Source organism: Triticum dicoccoides, chromosome 1A (genome assembly GCF_002162155.2).
Source record: "Triticum dicoccoides isolate Atlit2015 ecotype Zavitan chromosome 1A, WEW_v2.0, whole genome shotgun sequence".
NCBI classification, from domain to species: Eukaryota; Viridiplantae; Streptophyta; class Magnoliopsida; order Poales; family Poaceae; genus Triticum; species Triticum dicoccoides.
Genome location: NC_041380.1, coordinates 26,705,337 through 26,714,353, shown reverse-complemented (window position 1 = coordinate 26,714,353; position 9,017 = coordinate 26,705,337). Strand labels below are relative to the sequence as shown.

The 9,017-nt window shown below is 45.0% G+C and overlaps 1 pseudogene; it reads left to right on the top strand.

Annotated features, from left to right (window-relative positions):
- Positions 1 to 1,959: 1,959 nt before the first annotated feature.
- On the top strand, positions 1,960 to 7,751 carry LOC119360553 (annotated as a pseudogene).
- The last annotated feature ends 1,266 nt before the right edge of the window (positions 7,752 to 9,017 follow it).

The following is a 9,017-nucleotide window of genomic DNA, read 5'->3' as shown; positions in this document are numbered from 1 at the left end:
TGCTAGTACTAGTTCTTTATGTTGCGCGGTCGTCACAGTGGTTTTTGCTATCTTTTTTCTGTCCTGCTGTACCTCTCGATGGGCCAGCCCAGTCTCACTCTCTCCTGTGTGATCCGCCAATTTGACGCAAAGAATGTCAAATAGGGGCTCCCTTAAGCGAGACCGGATCAAACGGGCACCCCTATTTTCGCCTTAAGTGAGGAGAGGGGAAACTATCGTGCCGATCGCTACAGTATCGGACTGGTCCACTATGGGGCATATTTTTCGAAATATGCTGAGTTAAATGGTCCTACAGCGACGTATCTTCCCAGAGCTGCTAACCACCACGCCACAATCAACTTGTTGTACACCATGTAGAACGCGTCCTACTAGAAGGAAAATGAGTTGGGTTTTACCCTGTTAACTTTCTTTTCCTGTTCTTTTTTTTCTTTTTCTTCAATTTTTCTCTGTTTTCTTCGTGTTTTTATTTTTCCCCTTTTCTTTTGTCTTTGTTTGGTTTCCCTTTTTCTTCTCCATTTTTTGCTTTTTCTTATGTCGATTTTTATTTTCCCTCTAAATTTTTGTATATGTCAAAAACATTTTCTTAATAAGCGATTCACATTTTTTGTATATGCATTCAACATTGTTCGAGCGCTTATTCAACATTTTTCAAATACTTATTAAACATTTCAATACTTGTTCAATATTTTTCAAATACTTGTTCAACATTTTTCAACATGAAGAATAACAAAAACACTCTTCAAAAACACATTTGAAAAATGTTGAACGAGTATTTAAAAATTATTGAACAAGTATTTAAAAAAATATTGAATAAGTATCAAAAAATGTTGAACAAGTATTTAAAAAATATTGAGGAAGTATTAAAAAAAGTTGAACAATTTATAAAAAATGTTGAACTAGTATCATCTGTTGAATTTTTTGTTGGCATGTAATGAATTGTTGAATTATGGTTTATTTTAGTTTTGTTGAATTGAGGATGAATTTGTGGTATATGGTAGACGTGCATGTATTTGTAAGAGTATGAGAAGTGTGGTTGTCTAAAAAGGCAAATAAAAAGATGGTTGACGCTGTTTGTGAGTTCATCCCATTGCATAAATATTTAGGTGGTCAAATTTGCTAGGTCATACCGTAGATGCTCTCACGACCCTTGAACAAGCCCACAATGGCGTCATGTCCAAAACCATTCACGCGCGTGACGTGGTCATGCGCATGGGGGTCGTGTCAAGCGAGGGGTGGTTTTTTTCTTGAGGGGCGGGGACGCGGGAGAGCTGCGTCGGCACTAATTGCAATTAGCGCTAAAAATTGGATGACTTTTGACTGTAGGATTTTATGGATGGATAGGATAGATTTGGATCTCCGCACTTCGTGTTTTTATAGGGGTAGTTGATACATAGATAGGAGTGCAGAGATTCGGTGCCCAGACTCATCTGCATCTAGTCAAAAAATAATTCACAAAAAACTCAGATAATTCTAAAAATTTCAAAAAAAATTGCATGATATATTATTTGCTGCATGAGGTCCGCTTTAATTTTCAGATCATTTAGACGTAGGAGCTCTTAGCAAAGGGACAAATCGGGTCAGAATAATACATGAACAATGAACTTTTTTATAAACTTCAAATTTGTCTTTTTTTGTCAAGAGCTGTTCAGATGTCCAAATGATCCGAAAATTGTCTACCATGCATTGAATTTTAAAATTTCCTAGTATTTATTTTGATTTTTGATTCAGGGCGGATGCAAACGAGACTGGGCTGAGGAAGTGAAGCACTCTCTTCCCCACCGCGGCTCGGCGACAGGCCGACAGCCCACCCAAGCTCAATCCCCACGCGGCGCGAACGTCGACCTCTGCTCTTCATTTCCATGGGAGGACTCCCGCGCGGTCGCCTTCCACCTCCGTCGCGGCGACGCCCGCCGCCGACCTCGGGCCGGCGACGGTGGAGTGCCTCTTGAACGCTGGTGGCTGCCTCTTCACCCCCTTCTCCGAACCGACTGGTACACTTCCCTTGTCTTCTTCGCACGGTGCTTTTCTTCTCACGCACATGTCCTGTTTGCTGAAATGCCTTCTTACATGGCGACACTCCTGATGGATCGGATTGGTGGTCCTGCGGCAAGCCTGAAACAACCTCCAATTGGTTGATGAATTATCCAATGCCAGAATTAGTAAAGCTAGGCTGTTCAAGTATGGACATGTTTAGATGACACTGACCAAGCATACTCTGTGGTTCCATTAATTCCTCTAGCCAATTCCTGTGGCATGCTTGCTTGCTTGATTTCTCTCTTAATTAGTTGCAATTCTAATTAATTGACACCTAGCTTAGTTAGCCTTGGATCCGCTGGTCAAGTCTGACATGCAAATCTTGTGGAAAGACTTGACTAGAATGTCATGCATATTCATCCTGATTAAAAATTGGTACGTAGTATAATCCGTATGTGCAACTTTGGAACTTGTCAGAACGTGCAACCCCGTCATATCATGTTCACTGCACGAGAGAACAGAAGAGGTATTTTCTTTTACCTCCTAATGAATGACCTTCCATATTAGTGTATGTTTAACTCAACATCTGAAATTTTATCGGATTATCACATTCGAAATTACTTTAACCCCTCGTAGTTGAAATAAGCTCAAAGAATCCTCCTCCGGCCTGGTCCATGCATTTAATTCGTTCTCCCTTCAATTCGTGTCCCGTACTACTCCTACTGTGTAGGCACATGCTGCATGCCCGGACTCACTGCGCAGTGTGAACGGCACAGACTCTCATCCACTCCTTTCCTCATGCCTGCCCGGACTCACTGCGCAGGGTGAACGGCAGAGACTGCTTTCCTCCTGCCTTCCTAGCTCCCTAACTTGGATTTTTCTCACTTGGAACATTTGATTTGATTGAGTACCGGCTCTAAAAGGATTTGATTAATTTGCGGTTAAACCTATGGTGTTGTTCATCTACCTGCACTTACACCCCCTCTGTGAAGTATGATTATATTTTATTTTGTCTCAGTTTTCTCATGCAAATCTTCCTCTAAACATATTTTCTCGAAATGGCACGAATAATTCCTGATAATAGAAAATAAATAAAAAATCGGCTGTATGACCATCATCTGTCCTATATAGACACAGAAAGTGTAGTTAATGTGATGGACCAGAACATTGATGCACAGTGTGTAACTGTGTGTATCATATGGTCTGATTAATGTTGGCTGAGGGTGGAGCATAGTCTGAGTCTGTGAAAACTTAAGGCTCACTGAGCATTAAATTTCCTGCAGCGCTTGACTCCTCACTGGTGGAGTGAGTAACTACATTTTCCTTGCACCCAATTCTTAAGCCTCTCCTGCATACTTCTTCTTCTTGCTGTTCTTCCTTAGCTAGTCTGCCATTTGGATCGGTGTTGGTGGATCATTCTGCTGCCTCATTTCCCGGGTAATTTCCTTAATTTTTACATCCATCTTCTTCTCCAGATCCCTGGCTGCTGCTCTGATAATGCTACTCTTAACTGCACCGTGATATACAGGTGGAAGAGGCAAATCAGAAACAAGAATCTATCGAGCAGGCCGGCCTGAGAGACTGAGAGAAAGAGAGAGGGGGGGCGTTGGGCTTGGGCATCCGGTCCTCCCCGAGCTGAGCGAGCTGCTCCTCAAGGAGTACAACCTCGAAGCAGAGGGAGAAGGATACTGTTAAGAAGGGGGTCATGGACCTCAAGGCCACGCAAAGCTGCTCTTGAGAAGGTCTCCAATGTGCATTAATTTGCTGTAGCGCTTGACTTCCACCTAAGGTATGAAAGTGCTTGACTTCCCTAACACTTTCTTAAGCTCTGCTTGATGCAACGTAATGAAGTATTGTGATGATAAAAAACTGCAGCTGGAGTGGTATATATCAGACTGATGTAGACTTGCTAGCTCATTTTTGTGTCCACCACATCACAAGAATCCTATTAATTTGTGTCTCACCCACTGCATCCTGTCAGGTATGGTATCCATGATCCACATATGCGCATGCGCCATGCTAAGATAAGCCAGCGCATAATCACGGTCGCACCGGTGGAGACTCTCCGATCGAGTTGAGTTCCAGTGATGGCTGAGCTCGCCGGGGGCGCCGTCCGCTCGCTGCTTGGCGTCATCCATGACGAGGCTAAGTTACTAGGCGGCGTCCGTGGCGATGTGCAGTTCATCAAAGAGGAGATGGAGAGCATGAACAGCTTCCTCCTGCACCTCGCCAGGAAGACGCCTCGCAGCGGGGAGCACGACGAGCAGGTCCGCACGTGGATGAAGCAGGTCCGCGACCTCGCTCATGACTGCAGCAACTGCATCGATGTCTACCTACGGCGCGGCAATCCGGCAGTCTACCGTGCCAGAGGAATACTGCTGGGTTACGTGTGGTGGGTGCCTTGGTTTGTGAAGAAGACGCTCGCTCAGCACCTCGCAGCCACCCAGCTGCGCGACCTCAAAGCCCGGGCTCGTGATGTTGGGGAGCGGCGGCTCAGGTACGGCGTTGAGGTCCCGGCGAAGCTGGACTTCGACCAAAAGCTGATGGAGGCGTCGTCGTCATCAACATTGTTCCAAGCTACTAGGGCAGTTGTAGCCGAAGGAGACCATGACTTCGAAGAAGACTACTACCGGATGATAAGTGATGATCCACGAAGGGAGCAAGCCTTTTCCGAGCCTCGCATTTCTGACAAGTGCACTGAAAAGCTAGTCCGCTGGCTTGAACAACAACAAGAGGATGGTCCATTCCAAGCCATTGCCATTGCAGCACCAGATGAAGAGGATGGAAACGAAATACCAAATGAAGCTTTATCTCATGTTGCCGTTAAGGAAAAATTCGACCACATCTTCTCTCTATATGACTGGTCTTGCCTGAAAGAACCCTGGGATTTTCTTGATGATATCTTGGAGAACCTTGAAGAGGAATCCAACAAATCCGTCGAAGAATTTGGTGAGGAAGCTATCGACAAGAAGATTAGGAAAATCGAGGAGAAGATCGAAGAGTACCTGGAGAAAGCTGGTAATAAAGGTTACCCGGTTGAACCCTTAGCAGTACTCTGTGGCATCTTGGGGGTGCTGCTCCAGGATGCAACTGCCGGTGAGGATCAAAGTCAAACCCAGGAAAAGATCCTTGACGAGACAGTGGATAAGATGAAAAGGTATCTGGAATCAACGGGTGAATCGAGTTCCTGCAGGATTGGTGTTGAGCATCGCCAATACATAGCCATCCTACAGGAGCTGCTTCCCAAGCAGCACACCACACAGGCAAAAGTAGCCACAAATAAGCAAGCCGGCGAGGATCATATCGTGAAAAATATTAAAGACATCACGTTGAAGATTCATGTGCAGATCACTCCGGAGCTGCTGCTGCCAGTGTCACTTCATCAGCTAGATAAATCAATGGGAGAATCAGGCCAAGACCAGCTGTTGGCAGGCGAGGAGGACTGCAGGGAGATGATTGAACATGTCCTGGAGAGGATCAAAGAGCATCTGTTAATTCAAGAAACCGTGGGGAGGGTTAGAGAGCATCTGCAGGGTACAAGGACACTGGTCGTTCTCCACAATGCCTCTGGCTACAAATGGGATGAGACTTCAAAGGCCTTGCGAGATTTGGGTTGCAGTTCAATGGCAGTGGTAGTTACCACAAAATACATGCAGAGGGCCAACGAGTTTTGCTATGGGACAGAACCCATCATATACTCTTCTATTGAATACTATCGCGAAACAGCACTCCAACTTACAAATCGGCATGTGAATGATGACGAGAAGTACAGCGCTGAAATCTACCATGAGATCTTGGAGAAATGTAGGGTGGATGAGTTCTGCATAAAGATGTTCATCCATGCTCTGTTTGCCAATCCAATGAGGAGCAGAGAAGAACTGGACAAATTGAGCAACAGCCTCGTGTTTGAAGGATCCGTGGAGACCAATGGCTACAAGATGATCAAGTTCTCGTACAATGATCTGCCTAGGGAATACAAGACCTGCTTGCTGTACCTAGCCATCTTCCATAAAGACGAGAAGATAAACCGGACAAGGTTAATTGGGCGGTGGGTTGCGGAAGGACTGATAACTAGACAAGACTGGCCCAGTTCAGTCAGTCAGGCCGAGCATTGTTTTGAGGTACTTGCCGACCTATGGCTTCTCTGTCCTTGCGACATTGGTACTGCAGGGAAGGTCAAGAGCATTACGTTGCATCCACTAGTGTACAACTTCATCACCAGGATGGCCAGGAAAGAACACATTCTGGACACACGCCTATCTTGGCACCTGGCTCGCCACTTCTCCGTTCTCAGCAACATCCGGCTCCGTCCCTCGGATAGCATCCTCAACTTCTTGAAGCAACCATCCCGAGCATCATCTCAGTTAAATCTCGTCAAGGTCCTGGATCTGGAAGGTTGTCCATCCCTTAGGGATAACCAACGATGGCTCAGGAATGTGTGCACCTCATTAATACTGCTCAAGTATCTGAGCCTAAGGAACACAGATGTCACTCAGCTGCCGAAGGAGATCAACATGCTCCAGCAGCTGGAGGTGTTGGACATCCGGCACACTCCTATGAATGCCTGCGCCACAAAACTGCTCATGCTACTGAAGCTAAAGCGTCTGCTGGCTGGTCACACCGGCACTGGTGGTGGTGATGCTAGCACACTTTCCACTGTCCAGATGCCTCACAAGGTCAGAAAAATGATGGACCTGGAAGTGCTGTCCCATGTACAGGCTTCGAAACATCATGCTACAGAGCTGAGAGAGATTGGGCAGCTATGGCAACTAAGGGTTCTTGGTGTGACCATTTATGATTGGAAAGCTCAACTTGAGAACTTACTCCAAGGGATTAGCGATCTGAATGAGTGCCTTCGGTCTTTGTCGATCGAGATCAAGCCTCCGCCTACCAGGCAGGCTGCTACTCCTCCTGACGTACCTGCAGCCGGCTATCAGTGCACACTGTAAAAACACACCCAAGCTTCTCGAAATCCTGAGCATCAGTGGAGTCACGATGTATGGGCATCTTCTCCCATTGTTCGCAAGAGGCTGCCACAAACTTGCTGAGGTAACTCTTCATAACACCTCGTTAGACCACAATGATATGGAATCCCTCGCAGATTTGCCCAACCTACGCGGCCTCAGGCTCCAGCATGTTAATTTACACACTGAGGGAAAGCTTATAATCCAGACTAATGGGTTCCAAAATCTCAAGTATCTTGTCGTTGAGGGGGGCGGCATCACCGACATCAACTTTGAACTTGGAGAAGCTCCTAAGCTTGAAAACATCACCTGGCTCATCGACGGGATAGTGTCTCTGTCGGGAATCAACAACCTTCCCAAGTTGAAGGAAATGGTGTTCAATGATGGTGTCAGGCTACCAGATCAAGTGATACAAGCCATAGAAGCACATCCAAACTTCATTGATACCAATGGAATATGGGAATTATGCTAATCAGGAGTGAATCTATGGTTCCTTGATTTCAACCTTACAATGTGGTCAGCAAGGATTGCTTCATCCATTCATTCAAGCTCTACTATGATTCTGCTTTGTGTGTGAACTTGATTATGCTCGTATATCTGTTTGTGTTAAAAAAACGCGAGTTCATTTCTATACAGCCAATAGGGGTGTCTGAATGTAACGATAATGTGTCATGACTCATGAGCGTGGGTGTATGCTTATTTGTCCTAAACTAGCACAGCAGCCCACGAAATGCATGAGCCACATCTTTGGTGTCTATTTTTGTACTTACATATTTGACATTATATTAGGTAAAAAACAATTATAATTTCATATTTGTTTTGTTGTTCGAGACTTTCTGTTGCCTCGTGTTCTTAATTTTCCTCTTTCTCCCTAGCATTGTTTAATTTGAAGTTTAATACCTGTCAGACGGATCCGTCATATAAGATTGAATTCTACCAGCAGTGTCGGTTCATCCAGCCGCTGGATGCATATATGAGCATGTTTCTTGTTATATGAAAAATCACTATTCCAACTGCAGTTCTTCTCTTATCAACAAAGTTCATCATTCCCTCGACCCAGTACAGCGTTTCAGCATTCTCAAAACGCTTCTTTCAGTTATACTCCTAAAAAATTCTCCATTTTCTTCTTATCTGTTTGTGGTTAACCATAATTGCCCAAAGCAGTTATCCATGTGGAGTGCACAACTCTACTCCAGTATAGCAGGATTTTCTGGTCTGTTTTTTTTCCCATGGTAACAAACTGATCGACGGCGATTAGATCGGTTGCAACAACGGATGAAATGAACAACCAGCCAGGCCCAGGCTGGTACCCAAACCTTACTGAACCACCACACCTATATTTGAAGGCAGAGTGGCGTGTAAATTATTGCATTACAGGAGCTACACATAACGCGCAAGTAATACACAAAGGACTGGACAATGCATTGCTAAATAATTTAATCCAGGTTTTAACAGCAATGGGATTGGTTCAAGTTCAGAACAATTGGATCGGGTTCAGTATTACAAATGGTTCATGTTGCATTGGATGGTGGAGTTATTCAGCATTACGGATGTCAGAATAAGCAACGATTTATTCAGGGCATTAGATGATTGAATTATTCAGAACATCATGTGATGGAATGGTTAATGTTGCAGCAGCCATCAGGTTCAGCGGTAGCGTCCAGTCCAGGTGTTTACATTAGATAGAGTCCCATGAACACAACATATATGTCCACTGAAGTTTTATTGGTATCACAACAGACAATTGTGGTTCAGAAAATTCATGTCTATCCAGCAACAGAAACATCAGGCAAGTGCTTCTTACCAAATAAGTAAATTTGAACCACCACCCTATGTTGCCTTTAAAGCAAGGTTAGGACTTTGCCGTTTCGGCAGTCCATGACATGTCGCTCGGGCAGGTCTCCAAGCTAAAACTTGAGCGATGGATGACGTCGACGAGTTCTGGAGGCTGAGGCGGTGGCATCGGGACGAAGCTTGGACCGGCGGGTACCAACCCTTCATCATAAAGGATTGAAGGTAGAAGCCAAGGAGACACGGTGGATGGAGCTCGCGAAAATGGCGCAGAAACTCACGGTCGGA